At 42.1% G+C, this 27,252-nt stretch overlaps 1 long non-coding RNA gene across 1 annotated transcript in view; it reads left to right on the forward strand.

The window, feature by feature from the left end:
* The window catches only part of LOC143363183 (uncharacterized), an 86,823-nt gene extending 83,930 nt beyond the window's left edge, over positions 1–2,893 (forward strand). The window contains exons 2-3 of the long non-coding RNA XR_013083764.1: positions 2,622–2,719; positions 2,830–2,893. This is a non-coding gene — a long non-coding RNA (uncharacterized LOC143363183). The remainder of the gene's footprint in view (positions 1–2,621; positions 2,720–2,829) is intronic.
* Positions 2,894–27,252: the final 24,359 nt, after the last annotated feature.

The raw sequence follows: 27,252 nt of genomic DNA on the forward strand, positions 1-27,252 counted from the left end.
ACCGGCAAGGCAACAGTTTAGCAATATATCACACATGAATATAAACAATATAAAAACACAACGAAAACCACTCACCAATACAATATCTCTCTCCACACAATACAACGGTGGAAATAACTCGCAAAGAGAGAATACAATATGCCGTTGAGTAATGTATCTAAAAGCTAAAATTAAAACGGTTAACTCGTTAAACACTCCGCCACGCGAATAACGATACCGCGGGGCTAACGAGCTACCGTAAAACTGATACTGAACTAAAACTACGAGCACAACGCGCTCGGCAAGACGAGTTAATGTTTAAAACAAATTACAACTACTTAACGAGAGATCTAGGACTTTCCGCCCGGGCGCTATTGAAACCCTAAGACGAAACTCTGCCTAAGGGTCTCTTCATACTTGCCGGGACCGGAGGGTTTTACGTAAGGACTGTAGGTCCAAATGCCGTGTTGCCGATTATCTGTCGTAAAACGGGCGCCGTCGTCCCGGCGTTAGAGCAATCCCACCGGCCGCCGTTGCCCGTCGGCTGAGCAAGCGGCTGATCATTACCAGATGCCCTTTCGAGACCGCGTTGACAGTTCCCTGCTGTGCGTGGCACAAAAAAAAAAGGTTTCTCGGGGCTCTACAGCTCCTTAGGTAAACTATCGGTATCCCTCCTCTACAACATTATGGAAATAGGAACCGTTCCTGCCTCTTCGTGAAACAGCATCACACATCCTTATATATTAACCTAAATTGTACATATATTGTAAAAACGAGAATAGTTGTTTTTTTTAAGGAAGTATCCACGTTAGGAAGGGGATCATGCCTTGTGAATTCGATCATTTTTGGGGGACTATGTCTCGAATTTTGATGACATTGAAATATGTTGTGGTCCAAGTGAAAGTGGAAGAAATCCTCAGGACTCAATCACATGATAATTTGTAGAATAAGAAGAATTAATTCCACATAAATTGCATCGTTTTGTCTTACGACACGAAAAAATGTACATGGAAAACTTCTGAATTCTTGTCCATAATGACTTAAAGATGATTAGATGCAAGGTTCCCAGGCAGGAATGCGATGGCGTATCTATATCTTGTCCAATGAGACGAGACAGTAGACGTAAACATAGGCGCTCGAGTGCGACAGAGTTGAAGTTACCCTTGCAAGACGATTAGCAAAGGACGCACGTTGGGTGCTTCACTGCCTCGGTCTCGTTGGTCAGAGCATAGGTACGAATGCGCGGCCGATTGGATCAGAGTGCAAGGGACAGGCCTCGTTTCACACGTACTTTCGGCTATAGTCGAGATATTGGCTACAGCGGTCACATATACTATGTAGCGTGTGACGTCGAAGCCAAGATACTGGGTCTGCGGGCGCGGCGGAGATGAGCATAGGCAGATCTAACGATAGACTCCCCAAAAATGGTGGCACTGAAAGAATGGCGACATTAAAATGGTTTTTTTTTGGGTTGCGTCGTAAGACCTTACGTACGACGCGACAAGCACGCGACCAAGGCCAGGTATAAATCGATAATAAATCGATAATAAATCAAAAATCCTTCCGATTGTACCCAGCACTTTCGTAATTTTTAAGCCAGCCGAATGCAGCACATGCTGAACCTTGTACACCGTTAGCGTACTAAGATTTACAACCGTAGATGCTTGCGAACCAAATGTTATACGTATATTTCAACTTTTCCAATTTTCCACTATTTCCACCAGCTTTCGAACACACCTTGCAACCAATGAATTCTAATCATTTTAAACTTGTTCTCCGGAGTTTTGACTTGTAATCACTTATAAGATATAAGATATAATTTAAGTATGCTAAAATTGATTTGTGAAGCTGATTTTCATCGTTCCATCGTTAAATTAGATTATAGTTTGAACCATTACTTCTAAACATTACAACTCAGATGAACAATATTCTTTTCTCTACTTCGAACATGGATTGTGTGGGGATGCTGTCGTGGCACCGACGGCGGATGCCTCTCTTATGTCTCTCTTCCTTTCTTCTTCCCACGGTGGTTGAAACATCTTCTCCTCGGTCCTCCATGGTCGAAATATCCTCTCTTCTGCCATCCGCGGTTGAAACGAATTTTCTTTAGCCCTCGCATATAATTCATACGTCGTTGACAAGAATTTCCCATACGACGACACCCCCTCGAACGCCTCTAACAATGGTCTCCTCGACCTTCATCGCGATGCATTCGGGTTTTGAGTGGAACCACTCGCACGCTTTTCCTTTCAAACGCGACGAAATAACCAGCCTCATTGTTTCAGTAAACGCACTTGTTTTTCCCACATTTCGTATGTTTCGACATTGCCATCGAAATAATTTAGCATCTCCGTCACCATCGACGCAGTCACACGCGGTGTTATTCCATGTTGCGTTATCGGACGAGATGTAGCAGCTGCCCCATCATCGCCGCCGATTCTTAATTGTTGCATTATGGGAATGTCTGCAGCCCATTCATATGAAATCACCAACTTTAAACGATTTTTGAGTACCGCAAGTGATTTTGAAACATTTGGAATTTTCCAAACGTAATTGGTGCAATTGATGGGAAACACATACGCTTGAAATGTCCAAGGACAATGTATTATAATTACAACCATTCTTTTCAATTGTTCTACAAGCTGTTGCAGATGCTCGTGGAAAATTTATTATGGTGGAAATTGGGGGATACGGAAAGCAATGTGATGCTGGCACTTTTCGGTCATCAAAACTCTTTCATGTAAGGGATAAATGAAATTTAAATATTCCTCGAGATTCGCTATTCAGCAAGAACGTCAGATCCAATATCCTTTATATTATCACGTCGCTTATTTTTCCGGGCCTCCAAAGGAGGGATGTCACACGAAATCGTGGAATCTAATTGGAAGTCTCCGAGGGCACGATCGCAAAGGCTGGATTAGCTCGGAAAGGGTGCAGGATTCTACGTGGGATCGGACGGGACGTTCCCCTCGGCGGGAAGGGACCTCTCAAAGAATGTGAAACAGCTTTCCGAAGATCGAAGATGTTTATTAGCAAATTCGTTGAGAGGCCGATTAACGAGCCGGCAGCGAATCATTCGAGCGAAGCACGTCGTTACAGGATTCGACGAACACGGCAGATAACCGGCACGCTCGCGTTTTTCGGAAGACCCGCCTCTCTATCTTTCCGCGTGGAAATCGATATTTCGCTGACTGGACGAGCGAGGGAACGCGGTCCTCGGATTTCTCTACCGGTTTCCGATGGTATACGCGATTTTACAGAAATTCGTCGGACTTTCCAGACTGTGTACTACCCGTACGATAAGATACTCTCGGCACGAAATAGCGCGGGCATCGCGAAAACTCTTGCTTGTCGCTCTCACCAGAGAAATGTCATGCTATAAGCGCGAAAAAGCCGTTCGAGCGGCACACAAAGGAAACTATAACACGATCGGACCCGCCTCAAACGCCACTCGAGCCACCACGCGAAGTTTTGGGGGGCTCGAGGTCGCGGATGTGAGGCGTCCCCCACTCTCCTTATCCTTTCTTCCCCCAATCGCTGTCGCGTGCTCTATTGTGGCTACGCAGGGACGCACCTCAACGGGAGGGCCCCTGTCCACCTCATCTCCCGATTTCCCTAACGACCGCGTTTCCGCGACCGGGAATGTCCAACGCGGGACGTTAAGCCTGTTTTCTTCTGGGTACCCTTGATCCCTCGTCGGCGCTTCCGCGTTGCTTGGCCCGGGCTCGGGATCCTTATCGTTCCTCCTCGGGGAGATTTCCAATGATTCAGGCAAAGCGGGTGTCCCCAAGTCGCGGCAGCAGAGGATGTTGATTGAAGAAAATGCATCCGGGCCCTCTGGGCCCGGGTTACGGTTCTGAAACTTTTCGTCGCGAGATTGTCAATACATAGTACTTCATGCGTAATGTGGAATCCTATTGATACGGGTGTCGCCTTAACGCGCCACGCGCAGTTACGCGCGAACCGAAATGTACTCTTTTCGCCGACTTCTGCTTTGAGGGTTATAATCTTCACATTCAACGACTCTCATTAATATTCGGATACTCTTAATCTCTTGCACTACTTACATCGAGTCAGACTCGTTATAGGGATCTCGAACAGATTATTTCGTCGTCGATGTATAATCATTGCAGAATATACAGGGTGTACCAAAATGTACTTCCTTGAAAGAGGAGATTCCCAAGGTCATTTGAAGCAACTATTATCTTTCCAAAACTGTTCTCCTCGGCTCCGTTAAAAATTTATTAACGAATAACGCGAGCCAATCAAAGCGCGGATACAGCAGAGCATGGTGTTGGTGTTGGCGGAGTTGGAACCGTAATGGATAAAGTTCCTTTTCGTAAAGGAAAAAGTTGCTCGAAATGACCTCAGGAATCATCCCTTTCGAGGAAGTACATTTTTGGAACATCCTGTAAGTGACACATATGTATTTATCAAATGCAGTCTTCAAATTTTCAATACAGGCACGGATAGAAAAATTAGTAAAATGCATACAATACACAGAAATTTTCTTTTCTTTTCTAGGAAATGATGAATCACAAAAGAGTTCTAATCTCTGTAACCATAAAATAAATCGTACTGCAAGGGGTTAAAAACGATAACTATTTTAATATCGGACTGTACGACTTGGATTTTTGTTTTTGAGAATTGGTTTACTACATGGCGTAGAAAAATTTTGTGAAAATTTCAATTAGTCGGAGTTGCTAGAAAAATACTAAAATGAAGGAGTTTTATTTAAGGAAAGAATTAATATTGATTTCTCTAATATAGAAAATAGGAATTCAAACACAAATCTTATTAGATCGTAAATTACAAGGTTGGAAATACATATTTCGTATGACTTTCTTTCTCGAGCTCCCGCATCAAACTATTTTTCCCGTTACGCAGTAACAACGCGTTTTCTTTTTTTAATTGATCGTCGCTTTTAATTACTCGTCGCTTATTTTTCCACTGCTCGGCCGAAACTGTTTGCAATGACATCACGCACACGCTCAACGCAATCTCTAGAAAGCGTTATTACCCATAGCTCGGCCATTCTGACCATAAACTGGACCACGGTATAGACCAGCGATAGGCGCGGATGCATGCTGCAGGCAAAACGCTTCTCCCGCCAACGTCTCTTTTGTGCAGCGGCATAACCAGCGCACATGGCACATAGTGATGGAGGCAAATGGCACCGAAGCGCGACGAAGATGGGAGCTGTACGAAAGAGACGTTCTCGGCGGCCCCTATCCTGCCCATAGCTAGTATTGACCAGTGATGGGGAGATACGTCTGCCCCAGGCAAAACGCTTCCCCCATCGATGTATCTTTTGTGTAGCGCACACCACCGGTGCAGGGGTGCCACGTGCTTTCGTCTCGCCCCTCGTACGGCAAACCGTTTTAGTCCCGTCCGCGGCTTATGCTATCGATCCACATCCACTCACATGGTTGGCTATTGTCGGAGATACGAGGGGACCTATTAATTAATATTAATGAAATGGTTTCTATGTAACCGATCGAGCACGGGTCCAGGACTTCATATATTCGGCACTCACGGAACCAGTATACGGCAATTGTGTGACTTGAAATCCTTCTCAATCGGCTACCATGTATCGGTCGAATCATGTTTTTTTTTTTTTACGGCGTAAGGCCCTTTAAATTTAGCAAGCAATTTCTTATTTACTCCTAGAGTAGTGCCATAATTCCGTATTACCACGCAATCTTCTTCCCTATACAAAGACGTGGGCTTCCTTTTTCCGTTATAATTAGCTTGTTTTCCCGTTGACAATGTTTTATACAGGCTACCGCATCATTTCTAACGGTTTCAAGATCTGAATCCTTCTCAATTTGAGACTCTAACACGGGGCGAATGTTGTCGTGGACTTTACACCAAACAATAATCTGCTGGGCGTATCCCCAATCGATCAAGAAATCGTGTTATTCAATGAGTATTCTACTAAATCGAGAACTTGGTCCCACTTATTAGGATGCTCGGATAATTTCGCTAGTATCGATGTTATTGTTCTGTTGAAGCGTTCGACTTGTCCATTGGCGCGTGGCGTGCCATCTGCAATTAACAAATGATCAATGGATTTTTCGCGCATAAAGTCAGAAAATTGCACGCCAGTAAACCAAGTACAGCGAGCGCTCATTAATCGCGTGCGTTTACCGTACGACCTAAACTAATCTTTTCAGTGTTTTATCGCTTCGTCGGTTATAGTTCATTTACACGGATACAATTGAATAAATCTCGTAAATCCGTCAACAATAGAGAAGAGATGTTTATATCCTCGACCAGCTCGCTCGAGGGGTCCGTTCGTAAAACCAAATAGCATTTTATAGGACGTATATCTTACCGATGATTCTCCTACTTTAACGCGGTGAAAACTATTCCTTAAATCGAGCTACTGAAATAATTTCTATCTCGCAGTCGATCACGGTGATCGTGTATCAATGGCGTCGGAAAATTATCTGTAATGGTGATCTTATTCAATTCGCGATAATCCACGCATACTCGTAATTCACCATTTTTCTTATGTACTATGTTACGTTCGCGACGATGCACAGTGCGGACAACTCGGCACATCTCACTACATGTTTATTTGACGACGTACCAAAATTTCCTTTGGCAGAACTGCATATTAGCCGGAAATCCATATTATTATTCATTTAAAAATCATTTAACAATTATTTTTATGCATAAAAATTGTTTTCTTTTTTTCAATTCATTAATTTTATTGTTAAATTTAATTTTTTGTGACTAATTGCCATTACATATGCATTAGTGACCAAATTTAGATTTTTGTAAAAAAATTTGGCCTTGGAGGCACTCTCTAAAGTGCCAAAAATCGAAAAATATTACATTAACTGTAAATGAGTCTGCAATAAAAATTCTGTGTAATGGAAAGTGCTTACCAAGGAACATGCATTCTTTTTACATTTAATAAAGTAGATTTATTTTTTGCACAAATTTTCAAGGGTGGTTTTATTTGTTAATTGCATATAAAACTTCAAATTAACATAAAACAAAAACGGCAATGAAAATGAAAAAACGTGCGATTATTCGGATACATTACTTATTATAGTTTAAGAATTTCATAGTTTTGTCTGCCACTTTTTGTGACTCTTAATTTTATAAACCTTTTAAGGAGTGTCCATATCTTTCCTTTAGGACCTATCGTGGAAAATTTGTTATTTTCTTTTTAAATGTATTAGTTATATTGTTAAATTTCATTTTCTTTGAATAATTAACAATAAGTATACATTTGTAAACAAATTTGGATTTTTGTAAAAAATTTTGCCATTTGTTCGCGCACAGTTACAGTGGGGAATTTACTGGAAAAGTTCAATATTCGTGTATATCACGATATGAAATACATTTCTTTTGCAAAACATGCGTATTAGGATGGAAATTGTTAATAATAATCATTAATATAATAATCATTTCTATGCATAATAAAATTTTGCAATAATTATATATCAATCATTTTTATGTATTCTTAATTTATTTTTAATATATGTTTGATATGATATATAATTAGATTTATACATAGAAAAATACAATTGGTACTACATGCCTATAACCATACATAAAGTTTTAATTCATGGGTGTGACATTATTAATCATTTTGATGTGCCAATGGGACTTCTGTCTGAGGAGGCATTAGAAGCGGGACACAAAGAAATCAGAAAATATCGTCTGAATTATACACGAAAAACCAGGACAGACAGGACACGAACTCCGACTTATTCAATTATCTTTTACTCACATCCGATTCGCTTATTTCAAGATATCGAGAAACTACAACAAAAAGCAAATCTTGCAATTTTACTGAAATTGATCAGTTCTTAATAAGAAATGAGCAAGATCACGAGAGTCAACGATTTTGGATCGGAATCAAAGTACTGAGAATGACTCGAGTAGCGAATAGCGTTTTCTTAAGTTTATTAATTTTATTTACTAGTATTATAATTTGTTTAAGTTTATTATTGTTAATTTTACATATGGTCCATTTATTATTAATTTTGTTCTAAACTTGTTAGTTTTTAAAATTAAAATTGGTAATTTTTAATAATAAATTTAAAAAAAAAATTTTTTTTCTTTTGTTAAAATTATTAACTATATTGGTAAATATAATTATCTGTAAAAAATTTCCTCTATATATACATTAATAACCAAACTACGAGAAGTGCCGAAACCAGGCTGTTTGTCCGCACTGTGCGATGTACCGATTTACGGACCGATCGCGACGTGATATATTTGTCTTTACTTTTGGGTCAAACCACTGAAGGAATTTACCCGGGATCGGGACTCGGGTAGTGGAACGCGAACCGGATTAACTATTAACCCTTTGCACTCGAAGCTATTTTAACTCCAAAACGAAACATTTCTTCCGACCTAGAATATTTCCCTTTGTTACGGATTGGGACGGAAAATAAATTATGCTGTACGGGACGAGCACTTTATTCTACCGTCGAACGGACGTCACTTACACTGAGTAATTTTACAAAGAATATGTACAATGTGAAGCCCACCGGTTGGACTTCAGGTTACAATAAATGTATGAAACCGAGAGAATTATGATTATTCTCAGCTGGGCTGAGGAGAGAATCCCGAAACCGAATTGATGTAGCTAGACCGGTCCCACGACGCGCGACGTCTGAGCTACTATTTAACGATTTTGAGAGAACTATTTCGCGATGTTGACGTTGGGAGATGAACTAACGATCTGATCGTCGACGAGTCGCGAGCGGTTTTCTATCACCGCCGGAATGATGATTTGGCGGAATTTGAACCCGGGCCAATTAGAATTCTAATAGCGGCGTCGATAATCGATCCGGCGGTGACAGCCTATGGCACGACTCGTCATCGATCGACCGTCGATCTCGCGGCGACAATAGCACCTGCCAATAGCGGGGCGGCGCGGTGGATCTCGCGTTCGAGATCTGACGCCACGCGCAGCCAATCCCAAACACCCTTCAATATATTTTTTTCATGTTATACATACGAAAATGGTGCAATTTACTCGTACAATACTGAAATGTTTAGTAATTTATTAAATTGAAACAAACTTAATAATGTAAAACATATTTTAAAAAATAATACAGCAATTTTTAGTGGTGCCTTACAGTCGCCATTCGAGCGCTAAGGGTTAGAACTGTTTATTAAAATCGGAATTGTACGAAGTCGTGTTGGCGGTTCGGAATTCGGATCTCGAGTGAGTGCCAGTTTGAACTTAGCTACTAAGTTTTTTTGGGTTACATTTCTATTGGTTGTGTCTACGTTTTGTGGGGACGAGTGTATGTTTCTCTGATTGGCGTAGATATGGCAGTGGGTGTGGTCTGTGTGGGACGTTGGGAGTAGGAGGTTTATTATATTTTGGGTGTTACAAAGATTTTGGGTTTATGGTTTTTTGATCGTACACGTCCCCAACCGTCCTGCAATTTTTTGAAAATTGTTTTATGAGGTTTGACCAAGGACTCGACCAGATGCGAGCCTTTTTCTGGCCCCTCGGGTCGCCAAATCTGTTACGCACGTGACAACTAATACTATTTGACTTGCGTAAGGCGAACTGCTTGGACGAATAATATTTTCTTTCAACAGCTGATCGATAATATCTGTTAATTTTTCTTTATCGGCGAATGGAAGAAATGGGTTGTTCGTGTTTTTCAAAGCGATTGTCATTTAGGCGTTACAATTAACGGATGATTGTAACAGCATGATTGTTTCATAATACTTTAAGTTTAAGAGATTCTTGCAAATTTCGTAGCCTATTTCCGGGTTAATGTTTCACTTGTAACGGAGCGTTTCCTTTTTTTAAATTAATACAAATTTCGGGATGTCAGGATTGATTCAAGGAGTGTCTTGCGAAAAATGGGTTTCATAAAATCCCCCAACTGCTAGTCTGCAATGTCATTTGACTTCTCGGCGCGAGTTGCAGCTTATAAATTACTACTCCCGATTGCTACACATAGTTACATGACGGCTTGCTTTTCCCCAAAATTTCTTTAAAATTTGATCGATTAATTTCAGTTGAAATTTTGCAATTGATATTGTTTTACCGGTTTCCAATTTGTATAGGCAATATGAATTCCATAAACACATTTCAATCATATGAAAGAAATATTTTTTGTACCACTTCGTTGTTTTTTGGGTACAATTTATAGTGCTGATGACCATGTCGATCCTGACTACAGCACCCAGCAATTTATTATAGGCATGTACACAAGATGGTTTCTGTACAATTTCTTGTGCACTGTAGCGTTTTGGAACATCCACAAAGTCTTCCTTATGTATTGTAGAAAGCATAAAAACCTCTTTTTTATCCTGCCATTTTATGGCTAACATATTTTCAGCCGAGCGAAAGCACGCTTCTCCTCTTTTTAATTTTTCGTTCATTTTCGGCATTCCTTTTCTCCTCTTTTTTTTTACAGTGCCACACGCATTTGTACAATTTTTATGCAATTCATCAGATAATGCGGGGCTCGCGTACCAATTGTCGACGTAAAGGGTGTGACCTTTACCTAGATATGGTTCTAGGAGGGACATTACAATAGTTCCTGATTTACCATAGTCCTTATGTTCGGTCCCTATAGTGGTACCAGCCCCCGTATAAACAATAAAGTCTTGAATATAACCCGTCTTGCAGTCACAAAGAACAAACGATTTTATCCCGAATCTATTCCTTGTCACGTCGGGCGACCGACGTGTGGTTGATGGCGCCGGCCGCGACGCATCATAGGTTAAGGTAGAAGATAAGTTAATTATAAGTTATTACTATCGTCATCCGTAGACATTCCCATCATTTCCATCCGCGAGCGCGCCAAGACGCTTGGCAGTACGTCATCGGGTGCTAGCGAGCCCCACCGCGATACCCGGTTGCAGAGTTGGGCAGTATCCGATGAAAAATTTATTTGAAGCGCCTTCGGATACAAATTCTCTGTTCTTTTGTTTCTATTCGAAGTCGGATGAATCGCGAGCAGTTATTTGTATCTTTATTCGACGAGCGTCTGGTTTCGAGATTTGTATTCGACGTGCCTCCGGATGATTTTCTGGCTACGTCAGGATTTATTCGGATGGTCGATTGCAACGCCCCCATTTATTCGACGGATTTATTTGTAGATACTCGGCGTCCGCCGACCATCCGAACGATTTTAGGCGTCGAATAAAAATTAATTTCAGAATGTATTCGAAGGCAGATGTCGCGGCGAAATTTATTCGTAACTTTTATTCGATATCCGAAGCTCGATGTGGCCAGACGATTTATTTGAGGATTTATTCGGGACGAGTATTTGGCAGAGATGAAAATGAAATGTATCTTTTATTCGAAATTGTATTCGATGGTCGGATGGCCGACTTTTTTATCCGACGTTGCCAAGCCATAATACGTAAATACGTACCACGGTACAGTGACTACCATTAACAATCGAACACTTTTTATCGTTTAAACTTTTAACGCTTGTTTACATAAATAAATTTTGATTATTTAAACAATTGTTTGAACAAATAAATTTTTGTTATTGAAACAAATGTTTACACCAGTACATTTTTACTAGTTAAACGCTAGCTTACACAAATAAATTTGTATTATTTAAACAATTGTTTAAACAAATCAATTTTTATTATTGAAACAAATGTTTACACCAGTACATTTTTACTAGTTAAACGCTAGCTTACACAAATAAATTTGTATTATTTAAACAATTGTTTAAACAAATAAATTTTTATTATTGAAACAAATGTTTACACCAGTACATTTTTACTAGTTAAACGCTAGTTTACACAAATAAATTTTTATTATTTAAACAATTGTTTAAACAAATAAATTTTTATTATTGAAACAAATGTTTACACCAGTACATTTTTACTAGTTAAACGCTAGTTTTCACAATTAAATTTTTATTATTTAAACAATTGTTTAAACAAATACATTTTTATTATTAAAACAAATGTTTGAACCAGTACATTTGTATTATTGAAACAAATGTTTAAACCAGTACATTTTTATTACTTAAAGGATTGTTTAAACAAACACATTTTTATTACTTAAACAATTTACGTCACGTTTTGCAGTGAGTAAAACTATTTATAAGAAAAGGAAATGTCATTGGGTTTCACCATTGGTACTCTGCTGGATGTTAAGTTATTAAGACAATTTTATAAAGAACTCTTTAGATTATGTATTATGTACAGGTACACGTACATATGTAGGCATTGCATGCTATGGCATTTTTCTGTCTACGGTTCTGAATTACCGACTCTGTAGAACATGCTCTGGTACGGCAGCGGACTCTATCGAAATGGAACGGTCAGCTAGTGAAATAAAATTCGTTGATAAACTTCGAAGGAAACGTTTCAATACTGGCACCGTCTAACTTATCAGATTTGTGACGTGTTTAGACTTGTTTTCATCAGCAAACTATTTGCAATCGATTAATAATGTTCCCATGGCAGAATTATGAATTGTAACACACATTTTATTGTTATTAATAAGTGATGGTGAAACGCTTACATTGTTGTCTCCAGGCGGCACATGACGCGACGCTCCATAGGGTCGTGATTCAGTATCAGAGGCAACATTGTAACCAGTAGCGTATTGGCGTTTACCAACTATACCTAATATTATTTCTTATTAACGTTACCATAATGATATCATTACCTACCGATTGAAAATGTTTTCCTGAACAAAATAAGCCCAAACACGGTACAAATCGAATAATAATATCATCGGGTTGTGCTGCCTTTTTCTAGCGCCTTCGGCCACGCGGCCGTGTTTGCATGCTGTCCTTTTCTATCTACGTTCGCCGCAGTCGAAGCGGCTACAAATATATGCATATATATGTGCAATCACAGGCGACGATATACATATGTATATGTGTGCAACGTCAGACGTCGATCCCTGCTGAATGATTCCGAGAGTAGAAGAACGAAACATGTGTTACTTTCTTTTTGGCCGAAGGTGTGCGTTGTTTTCAACAAATGCAATCTTTTCATAGAAGGGAACTTTTTAAAAATTTGCAAAAAAATGAGGATATAGCCCCACGTGTCCTCTTTACAGACCTATTTTTTAAAAAGATGAACATTTTAAAATTAACGAAATTAAAATTATCTGAAGCGAATGCTGCATCGCGATACACAGCCTTGGACGGCCGGACACCGTGCTGGGTCGAGAAATTTCGTGACATTTTACAATAAATGTTGAACCGTAAGAGATATCAGCATGAAATTTGCAGTAAACTTCGTTAAAAAATTATGCCTATCCACTGATAATTGTCGTCATAAATATATATTTTCAGTAATAATTTTTTAATTCACTGTTTCAATGGTTAACTTGTTATTTATTTAGTACTGTTCCAGATAATTTAAATCATCGATGTCTTTGATTCTAAATTTCTGCATGTTCTACAGAGTCGGTAATTCAGAACCGTAGACAGAAAAATGCCATAGCATGCAATGCCTATGTACGTATACCTGTACATAATACATAATCTAAAGAGTTCTTTATAAAATTGTCTTAATACCTTAATATCCAGCAGAGTACCGATGGTGAAACCCAATGACATTTCCTTTTATTATAAAGACTTTTACTCATTGCAAAAGGTGACGTAAATTGTTTAAGTAATAAAAATGTGTTTGTTTAAACAATATTTTAAGTAATAAAAATGTACTGGTTTAAACATTTGTTTCAATAATAAAAATTTATTTGTTTAAACAATTGTTTAAATAATAAAAATGTATTGGTTTAAACATTTGTTTCAATAATAAAAATTTATTTGTTTAAACAACCGTGTAAGTAATAAAAATGTATTGGTTTAAACATTTGTTTCAATAATAAAAATTTATTTGTTTAAACAATTGTTTAAATAATAAAAATTTATTTGTTTAAACAACCGTTTAAGTAATAAAAATGTATTTGTTTAAATAATTGTTTAAATAATAAAATTTTATTTGTTTAAACAATTGTTTAAATAATAAAAATGTATTGGTTTAAACATTTGTTTCAATAATAAAAATTTATTTGTTTAAACAATCGTTTAAGTAATAAAAATGTATCGGTTGAAAGATCTGATTAAATAATAAAAATTCATTTATTAAACAGTCATTTAAATAATAAACATTTACCTATGTAAACATCTGTTTAAATAATACAAATCTATTTGCTTAAACAATCGTTTAAATAATGAACATGTATGTGTTTAAAAATTCGTTTAAATGATACAAATTCATTGGTTTAAACAATCGTTTAATTAATAAATAGTGTTTGAATATTAATGGGAGTCACTATACCATAGTACGTACTTGCATATTACAACGTAAGTATTATGACTTGGCAACGTCGCTCGGTCTTTTATCCGAACTTCGAATACAATTTCGAATAAAAGATACATTTGATTTTCATTTATTCCTCATGCTCGTCTCGAATAAAAAATCGAATAAATCATCTTCCCTACATCGACCATCCGAATAAATCTCTGGGCCACGCAAAAATCGTACGTCGAAAATCTAAGATACATTCTGAGTTGCGAGTATCTGACGAAATTGACCGTCGAATACATGGGGGCGCTGCTAAAAACTATCGAATAAAAATCAAAGATACTTTCCAACTCATCAGCTGTATCTTCGGATACATTCTCTCAAATAAAAAATCTCGCCGCTAGAGGCGTCGGATACGCATAGCCGTTGCTCCGCAATTCGGATGACCCACGGACGACAAATGAAAATCGTGAAAAGTATCCGACGGATAGACTGCGGTGAATATGTATCCGAGAGAAACGAGTTCGAATAAAAAATAGATTTCATTTATTTCTATTCGAAATTTTAAAATAAATTTTTGCCCAACTCTGTTACAGGCTGCCAATGCAAACCTGGTTTGCTGAGAAACGAATCGGGCCAGTGCGTGCCTAAAGAGTCGTGTCGAACGTAGAAGCTTTTAGATTTTTGTGGTTTTTCTCATTCAATGTTTTAGTACTTTAGGAATAATTTTCTCAGTTTGTAATAAATCGTTTAACAAATTCAACGGCCGATGAGGTTGACCGCTGTCCACCAAATGAAGATTGGAACGAGTGCGGTACAGCCTGTCCACCAACTTGCAAAAACCCTGGGCCAAAAATTTTCACGCTGGTTAGTATTGCAAGCCTACAATTTCAGAAACGAAGAAATTGCATTCGTTGCAGCATTTCTAATCGTCCGCTTCTACTTGTGTTTCAGGAATGCGTTACAGGCTGCCAATGCAAACCTGGTTTGCTGAGAAACGAATCGGGCCAGTGCGTGCCTAAAGAGTCGTGTCGAACGTAGAAGCTTTTAGATTTTTGTGGTTTTTCTCATTGAATGTTTTAGTACTTTAGGAATAATTTTCTCAGTTTGTAATAAATCGTTTAACAAATTCAACGGACGATGAGGTTGACCGCTGTCCACCAAATGAAGATTGGAACGAGTGCGGTACAGCCTGTCCACCAAATGAAGATTGGAACGAGTGCGGTACAGCCTGTCCACCAACTTGCAAAAACCCTGGGCCAAAAATTTTCACGCTGGTTAGTATTGCAAGCCTACAATTTCAGAAACGAAGAAATTGCATTCGTTGCAGCATTTCTAATCGTCCGCTTCTATTTGTTTTTCAGGAATGCGTTACAGGCTGCCAATGCAAACCTGGTTTGCTGAGAAACGAATCGGGCCAGTGCGTGCCTAAAGAGTCGTGTCGAACGTAGATGCTTTTAGATTTTTGTGGTTTTTCTCATTCAATGTTTTAGTACTTTAGGAATAATTTTCTCAGTTTGTAATAAATCGTTTAACAAATTCAACGGCCGATGAGGTTGACCGCTGTCCACCAAATGAAGATTGGAACGAGTGCGGTACAGCCTGTCCACCAAATGAAGATTGGAACGAGTGCGGTACAGCCTGTCCACCAACTTGCAAAAACCCTGGGCCAAAAATTTTCACGCTGGTTAGTATTGCAAGCCTACAATTTCAGAAACGAAGAAATTGCATTCGTTGCAGCATTTCTAATCGTCCGCTTCTACTTGTGTTTCAGGAATGCGTTACAGGCTGCCAATGCAAACCTGGTTTGCTGAGAAACGAATCGGGCCAGTGCGTGCCTAAAGAGTCGTGTCGAACGTAGAAGCTTTTAGATTTTTGTGGTTTTTCTCATTCAATGATTTAGTACTTTAGGAATAATTTTCCTGATACACAAGTAGAAGCGGACGATTAGAAATGCTGCAACGAATGCAACTTCTTCGTTTCTGAAATTGTAGGCTTGCAATACTAACCAGCGTGAAAATTTTTGGCCCAGGGTTTTTGCAAGTTGGTGGACAGGCTGTACCGCACTCGTTCCAATCTTCATTTGGTGGACAGGCTGTACCGCACTCGTTCCAATCTTCATTTGGTGGACAGGCTGTACCGCACTCGTTCCAATCTTCATTTGGTGGACAGGCTGTACCGCACTCGTTCCAATCTTCATTTGGTGGACAGCGGTCAACCTCATCGGCCGTTGAATTTGTTAAACGATTTATTACAAACTGAGAAAATTATTCCTAAAGTACCAAAACATTCAATGAGAAAAACCACAAAAATCTAAAAGCATCTACGTTCGACACGACTCTTTAGGCACGCACTGGCCCGATTCGTTTCTCAGCAAACCAGGTTTGCATTGGCAGCCTGTAACGCATTCCTGAAACACAAGTAGAAGCGGACGATTAGAAATGCTGCAACGAATGTGAATTGTTTCGTTCGGGTTAAATATGTTTTTATTATAACGTAACAAATAACAATTGTTGCCTGCGGAATTAACTTTGGGCAACTGTTTCACGGAGCCAGTAGACTCTCGCGGTACAAGAAATAGGAAGAATTTCCGAGTAAAGAGTTTGTCTGATCGAGTAACTAATGAAGTCTAGTCGAACTTCTGTGTTCTCCGAGTAACGAGTCTAGTCTTTCTAACGAGTGACGAATGTAGTCTCACTTCTATGCGAGTCTCCGAGTAACGAGTCTAACTTCGGTTCGAGTCTAACCTCTGTTCGAGACTAACCTCTGTTCGAGTCTGTCTGTTCGAATCTAACTTCTGTTCGAGTCTATGCGAGTCTAACTTCTTTTCGAGTCTATGCGAGTCTGTGCGAGTCTAACTTCTGTCCCGGGGTCCGCTCGCTGGTCACCTCGCTGGTGCCGAGAAATCATCCCAATTTGGGGGAAAAGTCATTCTCATTCGCTGGCTGACCTGAAGGGGAAGAATCTTCCGGACAACCCTCACCGGTGGAGGAGGAAGTCTCCACCCACAAGTCAAACCAGGAAAGTTGGAAAAAAAAAACGAATTGCAGGACCCCGGAACAGCCCGAGTATTTAGCCTAAGTGGCTCGCGGCGAATTTATTGCCCCTAAACTTGGGTCCGGTGACGACGGTTAAGGGGCACGCGCACGTGTGGCACAAGAGGGGTTGCGCTCTTGGCCTGGTCGACGCTTGAGCGGGCCATAAGGCCCGCCTTGTTCGAATCCGAGACCTCCGGTACATTGCGGGTGGTACGCGGAGCGAGGATTTCCCGGATTGAACTTTACGGCCACTTTCCAATGCCATCAGCTAAAAAACCCTCGAGGACCGTGCGTACGGCCACTCGAGAATTAGCATTCTTCTAGTTTTCGAAGGATGGCGAGAAATCGGAGAAGGGCATTATTTATGGCTTTCAGCTTTAATTCTACGCAGCTGTTGCCTCGCGACGATTGACTAAATCTAAAGATAAATCTCGGTGGGACCGAACAGAATGCAATTTCTTCGTTTCTGAAATTGTAGGCTTGCAATACTAACCAGCGTGAAAATTTTTGGCTCAGGGTTTTTGCAAGTTGGTGGAGAGGCTGTACCGCACTCGTTCCAATCTTCATTTGGTGGACAGCGGTCAACCTCATCGGCCGTTGAATTTGTTAAACGATTTATTACAAACTGAGAAAATTATTCCTAAAGTACTAAAACATTGAATGAGAAAAACCACAAAAATCTAAAAGCTTCTACGTTCGACACGACTCTTTAGGCACGCACTGGCCCGATTCGTTTCTCAGCAAACCAGGTTTGCATTGGCAGCCTGTAACGCATTCCTGAAACACAAGTAGAAGCGGACGATTAGAAATGCTGCAACGAATGCAATTTCTTCGTTTCTGAAATTGTAGGCTTGCAATACTAACCAGCGTGAAAATTTTTGGCCCAGGGTTTTTGCAAGTTGGTGGACAGGCTGTACCGCACTCGTTCCAATCTTCATTTGGTGGACAGCGGTCAACCTCATCGGCCGTTGAATTTGTTAAACGATTTATTACAAACTGAGAAAATTATTCCTAAAGTACTAAAACATTGAATGAGAAAAACCACAAAAATCTAAAAGCATCTACGTTCGACACGACTCTTTAGGCACGCACTGGCCCGATTCGTTTCTCAGCAAACCAGGTTTGCATTGGCAGCCTGTAACGCATTCCTGAAAAACAAATAGAAGCGGACGATTAGAAATGCTGCAACGAATGCAATTTCTTCGTTTCTGAAATTGTAGGCTTGCAATACTAACCAGCGTGAAAATTTTTGGCCCAGGGTTTTTGCAAGTTGGTGGACAGGCTGTACCGCACTCGTTCCAATCTTCATTTGGTGGACAGGCTGTACCGCACTCGTTCCAATCTTCATTTGGTGGACAGGCTGTACCGCACTCGTTCCAATCTTCATTTGGTGGACAGGCTGTACCGCACTCGTTCCAATCTTCATTTGGTGGACAGGCTGTACCGCACTCGTTCCAATCTTCATTTGGTGGACAGGCTGTACCGCACTCGTTCCAATCTTCATTTGGTGGACAGGCTGTACCGCACTCGTTCCAATCTTCATTTGGTGGACAGGCTGTACCGCACTCGTTCCAATCTTCATTTGGTGGACAGGCTGTACCGCACTCGTTCCAATCTTCATTTGGTGGACAGGCTGTACCGCACTCGTTCCAATCTTCATTTGGTGGACAGGCTGTACCGCACTCGTTCCAATCTTCATTTGGTGGACAGGCTGTACCGCACTCGTTCCAATCTTCATTTGGTGGACAGGCTGTACCGCACTCGTTCCAATCTTCATTTGGTGGACAGGCTGTACCGCACTCGTTCCAATCTTCATTTGGTGGACAGGCTGTACCGCACTCGTTCCAATCTTCATTTGGTGGACAGCGGTCAACCTCATCGGCCGTTGAATTTGTTAAACGATTTATTACAAACTGAGAAAATTATTCCTAAAGTACTAAAACATTGAATGAGAAAAACCACAAAAATCTAAAAGCTTCTACGTTCGACACGACTCTTTAGGCACGCACTGGCCCGATTCGTTTCTCAGCAAACCAGGTTTGCATTGGCAGCCTGTAACGCATTCCTGAAACACAAGTAGAAGCGGACGATTAGAAATGCTGCAACGAATGCAATTTCTTCGTTTCTGAAATTGTAGGCTTGCAATACTAACCAGCGTGAAAATTTTTGGCCCAGGGTTTTTGCAAGTTGGTGGACAGGCTGTACCGCACTCGTTCCAATCTTCATTTGGTGGACAAGCTGTACCGCACTCGTTCCAATCTTCATTTGGTGGACAGCGGTCAACCTCATCGGCCTTTGAATTTGTTAAACGATTTATTACAAACTGAGAAAATTATTCCTAAAGTACTAAAACATTGAATGAGAAAAACCACAAAAATCTAAAAGCTTCTACGTTCGACACGACTCTTTAGGCACGCACTGGCCCGATTCGTTTCTCAGCAAACCAGGTTTGCATTGGCAGCCTGTAACGCATTCCTGAAACACAAGTAGAAGCGGACGATTAGAAATGCTGCAACGAATGCAATTTCTTCGTTTCTGAAATTGTAGGCTTGCAATACTAACCAGCGTGAAAATTTTTGGCCCAGGGTTTTTGCAAGTTGGTGGACAGGCTGTACCGCACTCGTTCCAATCTTCATTTGGTGGACAGGCTGTACCGCACTCGTTCCAATCTTCATTTGGTGGACAGGCTGTACCGCACTCGTTCCAATCTTCATTTGGTGGACAGGCTGTACCGCACTCGTTCCAATCTTCATTTGGTGGACAGGCTGTACCGCACTCGTTCCAATCTTCATTTGGTGGACAGGCTGTACCGCACTCGTTCCAATCTTCATTTGGTGGACAGGCTGTACCGCACTCGTTCCAATCTTCATTTGGTGGACAGGCTGTACCGCACTCGTTCCAATCTTCATTTGGTGGACAGGCTGTACCGCACTCGTTCCAATCTTCATTTGGTGGACAGGCTGTACCGCACTCGTTCCAATCTTCATTTGGTGGACAGGCTGTACCGCACTCGTTCCAATCTTCATTTGGTGGACAGGCTGTACCGCACTCGTTCCAATCTTCATTTGGTGGACAGGCTGTACCGCACTCGTTCCAATCTTCATTTGGTGGACAGGCTGTACCGCACTCGTTCCAATCTTCATTTGGTGGACAGGCTGTACCGCACTCGTTCCAATCATCATTTGGTGGACAGGCTGTACCGCACTCGTTCCAATCTTCATTTGGTGGACAGGCAGTACCGCACTCGTTCCAATCTTCATTTGGTGGACAGGCTGTACCGCACTCGTTCCAATCTTCATTTGGTGGACAGGCTGTACCGCACTCGTTCCAATCTTCATTTGGTGGACAGGCTGTACCGCACTCGTTCCAATCTTCATTTGGTGGACAGGCTGTACCGCACTCGTTCCAATCTTCATTTGGTGGACAGGCTGTACCGCACTCGTTCCAATCTTCATTTGGTGGACAGCGGTCAACCTCATCGGCCGTTGAATTTGTTAAACGATTTATTACAAACTGAGAAAATTATTCCTAAAGTACTAAAACATTGAATGAGAAAAACCACAAAAATCTAAAAGCTTCTACGTTCGACACGACTCTTTAGGCACGCACTGGCCCGATTCGTTTCTCAGCAAACCAGGTTTGCATTGGCAGCCTGTAACGCATTCCTGAAACACAAGTAGAAGCGGACGATTAGAAATGCTGCAACGAATGCAATTTCTTCGTTTCTGAAATTGTAGGCTTGCAATACTAACCAGCGTGAAAATTTTTGGCCCAGGGTTTTTGCAAGTTGGTGGACAGGCTGTACCGCACTCGTTCCAATCTTCATTTGGTGGACAGGCTGTACCGCACTCGTTCCAATCTTCATTTGGTGGACAGGCTGTACCGCACTCGTTCCAATCTTCATTTGGTGGACAGGCTGTACCGCACTCGTTCCAATCTTCATTTGGTGGACAGGCTGTACCGCACTCGTTCCAATCTTCATTTGGTGGACAGGCTGTACCGCACTCGTTCCAATCTTCATTTGGTGGACAGGCTGTACCGCACTCGTTCCAATCTTCATTTGGTGGACAGGCTGTACCGCACTCGTTCCAATCTTCATTTGGTGGACAGGCTGTACCGCACTCGTTCCAATCTTCATTTGGTGGACAGGCTGTACCGCACTCGTTCCAATCTTCATTTGGTGGACAGGCTGTACCGCACTCGTTCCAATCTTCATTTGGTGGACAGGCTGTACCGCACTCGTTCCAATCTTCATTTGGTGGACAGGCTGTACCGCACTCGTTCCAATCTTCATTTGGTGGACAGGCTGTACCGCACTCGTTCCAATCTTCATTTGGTGGACAGGCTGTACCGCACTCGTTCCAATCTTCATTTGGTGGACAGGCTGTACCGCACTCGTTCCAATCTTCATTTGGTGGACAGGCTGTACCGCACTCGTTCCAATCTTCATTTGGTGGACAGGCTGTACCGCACTCGTTCCAATCTTCATTTGGTGGACAGGCTGTACCGCACTCGTTCCAATCTTCATTTGGTGGACAGGCTGTACCGCACTCGTTCCAATCTTCATTTGGTGGACAGGCTGTACCGCACTCGTTCCAATCTTCATTTGGTGGACAGGCTGTACCGCACTCGTTCCAATCTTCATTTGGTGGACAGCGGTCAACCTCATCGGCCGTTGAATTTGTTAAACGATTTATTACAAACTGAGAAAATTATTCCTAAAGTACTAAAACATTGAATGAGAAAAACCACAAAAATCTAAAAGCTTCTACGTTCGACACGACTCTTTAGGCACGCACTGGCCCGATTCGTTTCTCAGCAAACCAGGTTTGCATTGGCAGCCTGTAACGCATTCCTGAAACACAAGTAGAAGCGGACGATTAGAAATGCTGCAACGAATGCAATTTCTTCGTTTCTGAAATTGTAGGCTTGCAATACTAACCAGCGTGAAAATTTTTGGCCCAGGGTTTTTGCAAGTTGGTGGACAGGCTGTACCGCACTCGTTCCAATCTTCATTTGGTGGACAAGCTGTACCGCACTCGTTCCAATCTTCATTTGGTGGACAGCGGTCAACCTCATCGGCCTTTGAATTTGTTAAACGATTTATTACAAACTGAGAAAATTATTCCTAAAGTACTAAAACATTGAATGAGAAAAACCACAAAAATCTAAAAGCTTCTACGTTCGACACGACTCTTTAGGCACGCACTGGCCCGATTCGTTTCTCAGCAAACCAGGTTTGCATTGGCAGCCTGTAACGCATTCCTGAAACACAAGTAGAAGCGGACGATTAGAAATGCTGCAACGAATGCAATTTCTTCGTTTCTGAAATTGTAGGCTTGCAATACTAACCAGCGTGAAAATTTTTGGCCCAGGGTTTTTGCAAGTTGGTGGACAGGCTGTACCGCACTCGTTCCAATCTTCATTTGGTGGACAGGCTGTACCGCACTCGTTCCAATCTTCATTTGGTGGACAGGCTGTACCGCACTCGTTCCAATCTTCATTTGGTGGACAGGCTGTACCGCACTCGTTCCAATCTTCATTTGGTGGACAGGCTGTACCGCACTCGTTCCAATCTTCATTTGGTGGACAGGCTGTACCGCACTCGTTCCAATCTTCATTTGGTGGACAGGCTGTACCGCACTCGTTCCAATCTTCATTTGGTGGACAGGCTGTACCGCACTCGTTCCAATCTTCATTTGGTGGACAGGCTGTACCGCACTCGTTCCAATCTTCATTTGGTGGACAGGCTGTACCGCACTCGTTCCAATCTTCATTTGGTGGACAGGCTGTACCGCACTCGTTCCAATCTTCATTTGGTGGACAGGCTGTACCGCACTCGTTCCAATCTTCATTTGGTGGACAGGCTGTACCGCACTCGTTCCAATCTTCATTTGGTGGACAGGCTGTACCGCACTCGTTCCAATCTTCATTTGGTGGACAGGCTGTACCGCACTCGTTCCAATCTTCATTTGGTGGACAGGCTGTACCGCACTCGTTCCAATCTTCATTTGGTGGACAGGCTGTACCGCACTCGTTCCAATCTTCATTTGGTGGACAGGCTGTACCGCACTCGTTCCAATCTTCATTTGGTGGACAGGCTGTACCGCACTCGTTCCAATCTTCATTTGGTGGACAGGCTGTACCGCACTCGTTCCAATCTTCATTTGGTGGACAGGCTGTACCGCACTCGTTCCAATCTTCATTTGGTGGACAGGCTGTACCGCACTCGTTCCAATCTTCATTTGGTGGACAGGCTGTACCGCACTCGTTCCAATCTTCATTTGGTGGACAGCGGTCAACCTCATCGGCCGTTGAATTTGTTAAACGATTTATTACAAACTGAGAAAATTATTCCTAAAGTACTAAAACATTGAATGAGAAAAACCACAAAAATCTAAAAGCTTCTACGTTCGACACGACTCTTTAGGCACGCACTGGCCCGATTCGTTTCTCAGCAAACCAGGTTTGCATTGGCAGCCTGTAACGCATTCCTGAAACACAAGTAGAAGCGGACGATTAGAAATGCTGCAACGAATGCAATTTCTTCGTTTCTGAAATTGTAGGCTTGCAATACTAACCAGCGTGAAAATTTTTGGCCCAGGGTTTTTGCAAGTTGGTGGACAGGCTGTACCGCACTCGTTCCAATCTTCATTTGGTGGACAGGCTGTACCGCACTCGTTCCAATCTTCATTTGGTGGACAGGCTGTACCGCACTCGTTCCAATCTTCATTTGGTGGACAGGCTGTACCGCACTCGTTCCAATCTTCATTTGGTGGACAGGCTGTACCGCACTCGTTCCAATCTTCATTTGGTGGACAGGCTGTACCGCACTCGTTCCAATCTTCATTTGGTGGACAGGCTGTACCGCACTCGTTCCAATCTTCATTTGGTGGACGGGCTGTACCGCACTCGTTCCAATCTTCATTTGGTGGACAGGCTGTACCGCACTCGTTCCAATCTTCATTTGGTGGACAGGCTGTACCGCACTCGTTCCAATCTTCATTTGGTGGACAGGCTGTACCGCACTCGTTCCAATCTTCATTTGGTGGACAGGCTGTACCGCACTCGTTCCAATCTTCATTTGGTGGACAGGCTGTACCGCACTCGTTCCAATCTTCATTTGGTGGACAGGCTGTACCGCACTCGTTCCAATCTTCATTTGGTGGACAGGCTGTACCGCACTCGTTCCAATCTTCATTTGGTGGACAGGCTGTACCGCACTCGTTCCAATCTTCATTTGGTGGACAGGCTGTACCGCACTCGTTCCAATCTTCATTTGGTGGACAGGCTGTACCGCACTCGTTCCAATCTTCATTTGGTGGACAGGCTGTACCGCACTCGTTCCAATCTTCATTTGGTGGACAGGCTGTACCGCACTCGTTCCAATCTTCATTTGGTGGACAGCGGTCAACCTCATCGGCCGTTGAATTTGTTAAACGATTTATTACAAACTGAGAAAATTATTCCTAAAGTACTAAAACATTGAATGAGAAAAACCACAAAAATCTAAAAGCTTCTACGTTCGACACGACTCTTTAGGCACGCACTGGCCCGATTCGTTTCTCAGCAAACCAGGTTTGCATTGGCAGCCTGTAACGCATTCCTGAAACACAAGTAGAAGCGGACGATTAGAAATGCTGCAACGAATGCAATTTCTTCGTTTCTGAAATTGTAGGCTTGCAATACTAACCAGCGTGAAAATTTTTGGCCCAGGGTTTTTGCAAGTTGGTGGACAGGCTGTACCGCACTCGTTCCAATCTTCATTTGGTGGACAGGCTGTACCGCACTCGTTCCAATCTTCATTTGGTGGTCAGGCTGTACCGCACTCGTTCCAATCTTCATTTGGTGGACGGGCTGTACCGCACTCGTTCCAATCTTCATTTGGTGGACAGGCTGTACCGCACTCGTTCCAATCTTCATTTGGTGGACAGGCTGTACCGCACTCGTTCCAATCTTCATTTGGTGGACAGGCTGTACCGCACTCGTTCCAATCTTCATTTGGTGGACAGGCTGTACCGCACTCGTTCCAATCTTCATTTGGTGGACAGGCTGTACCGCACTCGTTCCAATCTTCATTTGGTGGACGGGCTGTACCGCACTCGTTCCAATCTTCATTTGGTGGACAGGCTGTACCGCACTCGTTCCAATCTTCATTTGGTGGACAGGCTGTACCGCACTCGTTCCAATCTTCATTTGGTGGACAGGCTGTACCGCACTCGTTCCAATCTTCATTTGGTGGACAGGCTGTACCGCACTCGTTCCAATCTTCATTTGGTGGACAGGCTGTACCGCACTCGTTCCAATCTTCATTTGGTGGACAGCGGTCAACCTCATCGGCCGTTGAATTTGTTAAACGATTTATTACAAACTGAGAAAATTATTCCTAAAGTACTAAAACATTGAATGAGAAAAACCACAAAAATCTAAAAGCTTCTACGTTCGACACGACTCTTTAGGCACGCACTGGCCCGATTCGTTTCTCAGCAAACCAGGTTTGCATTGGCAGCCTGTAACGCATTCCTGAAACACAAGTAGAAGCGGACGATTAGAAATGCTGCAACGAATGCAATTTCTTCGTTTCTGAAATTGTAGGCTTGCAATACTAACCAGCGTGAAAATTTTTGGCCCAGGGTTTTTGCAAGTTGGTGGACAGGCTGTACCGCACTCGTTCCAATCTTCATTTGGTGGACAGGCTGTACCGCACTCGTTCCAATCTTCATTTGGTGGTCAGGCTGTACCGCACTCGTTCCAATCTTCATTTGGTGGACGGGCTGTACCGCACTCGTTCCAATCTTCATTTGGTGGACAGGCTGTACCGCACTCGTTCCAATCTTCATTTGGTGGACAGGCTGTACCGCACTCGTTCCAATCTTCATTTGGTGGACAGGCTGTACCGCACTCGTTCCAATCTTCATTTGGTGGACAGGCTGTACCGCACTCGTTCCAATCTTCATTTGGTGGACAGGCTGTACCGCACTCGTTCCAATCTTCATTTGGTGGACGGGCTGTACCGCACTCGTTCCAATCTTCATTTGGTGGACAGGCTGTACCGCACTCGTTCCAATCTTCATTTGGTGGACAGGCTGTACCGCACTCGTTCCAATCTTCATTTGGTGGACAGGCTGTACCGCACTCGTTCCAATCTTCATTTGGTGGACAGGCTGTACCGCACTCGTTCCAATCTTCATTTGGTGGACAGGCTGTACCGCACTCGTTCCAATCTTCATTTGGTGGACAGGCTGTACCGCACTCGTTCCAATCTTCATTTGGTGGACAGGCTGTACCGCACTCGTTCCAATCTTCATTTGGTGGACAGGCTGTACCGCACTCGTTCCAATCTTCATTTGGTGGACAGGCTGTACCGCACTCGTTCCAATCTTCATTTGGTGGACAGGCTGTACCGCACTCGTTCCAATCTTCATTTGGTGGACAGGCTGTACCGCACTCGTTCCAATCTTCATTTGGTGGACAGCGGTCAACCTCATCGGCCGTTGAATTTGTTAAACGATTTATTACAAACTGAGAAAATTATTCCTAAAGTACTAAAACATTGAATGAGAAAAACCACAAAAATCTAAAAGCTTCTACGTTCGACACGACTCTTTAGGCACGCACTGGCCCGATTCGTTTCTCAGCAAACCAGGTTTGCATTGGCAGCCTGTAACGCATTCCTGAAACACAAGTAGAAGCGGACGATTAGAAATGCTGCAACGAATGCAATTTCTTCGTTTCTGAAATTGTAGGCTTGCAATACTAACCAGCGTGAAAATTTTTGGCCCAGGGTTTTTGCAAGTTGGTGGACAGGCTGTACCGCACTCGTTCCAATCTTCATTTGGTGGACAAGCTGTACCGCACTCGTTCCAATCTTCATTTGGTGGACAGCGGTCAACCTCATCGGCCTTTGAATTTGTTAAACGATTTATTACAAACTGAGAAAATTATTCCTAAAGTACTAAAACATTGAATGAGAAAAACCACAAAAATCTAAAAGCTTCTA

The sequence above is a fragment of the Halictus rubicundus genome, unplaced genomic scaffold, assembly GCF_050948215.1.
Source record: "Halictus rubicundus isolate RS-2024b unplaced genomic scaffold, iyHalRubi1_principal scaffold0027, whole genome shotgun sequence".
Classification (NCBI taxonomy): domain Eukaryota; kingdom Metazoa; phylum Arthropoda; class Insecta; order Hymenoptera; family Halictidae; genus Halictus; species Halictus rubicundus.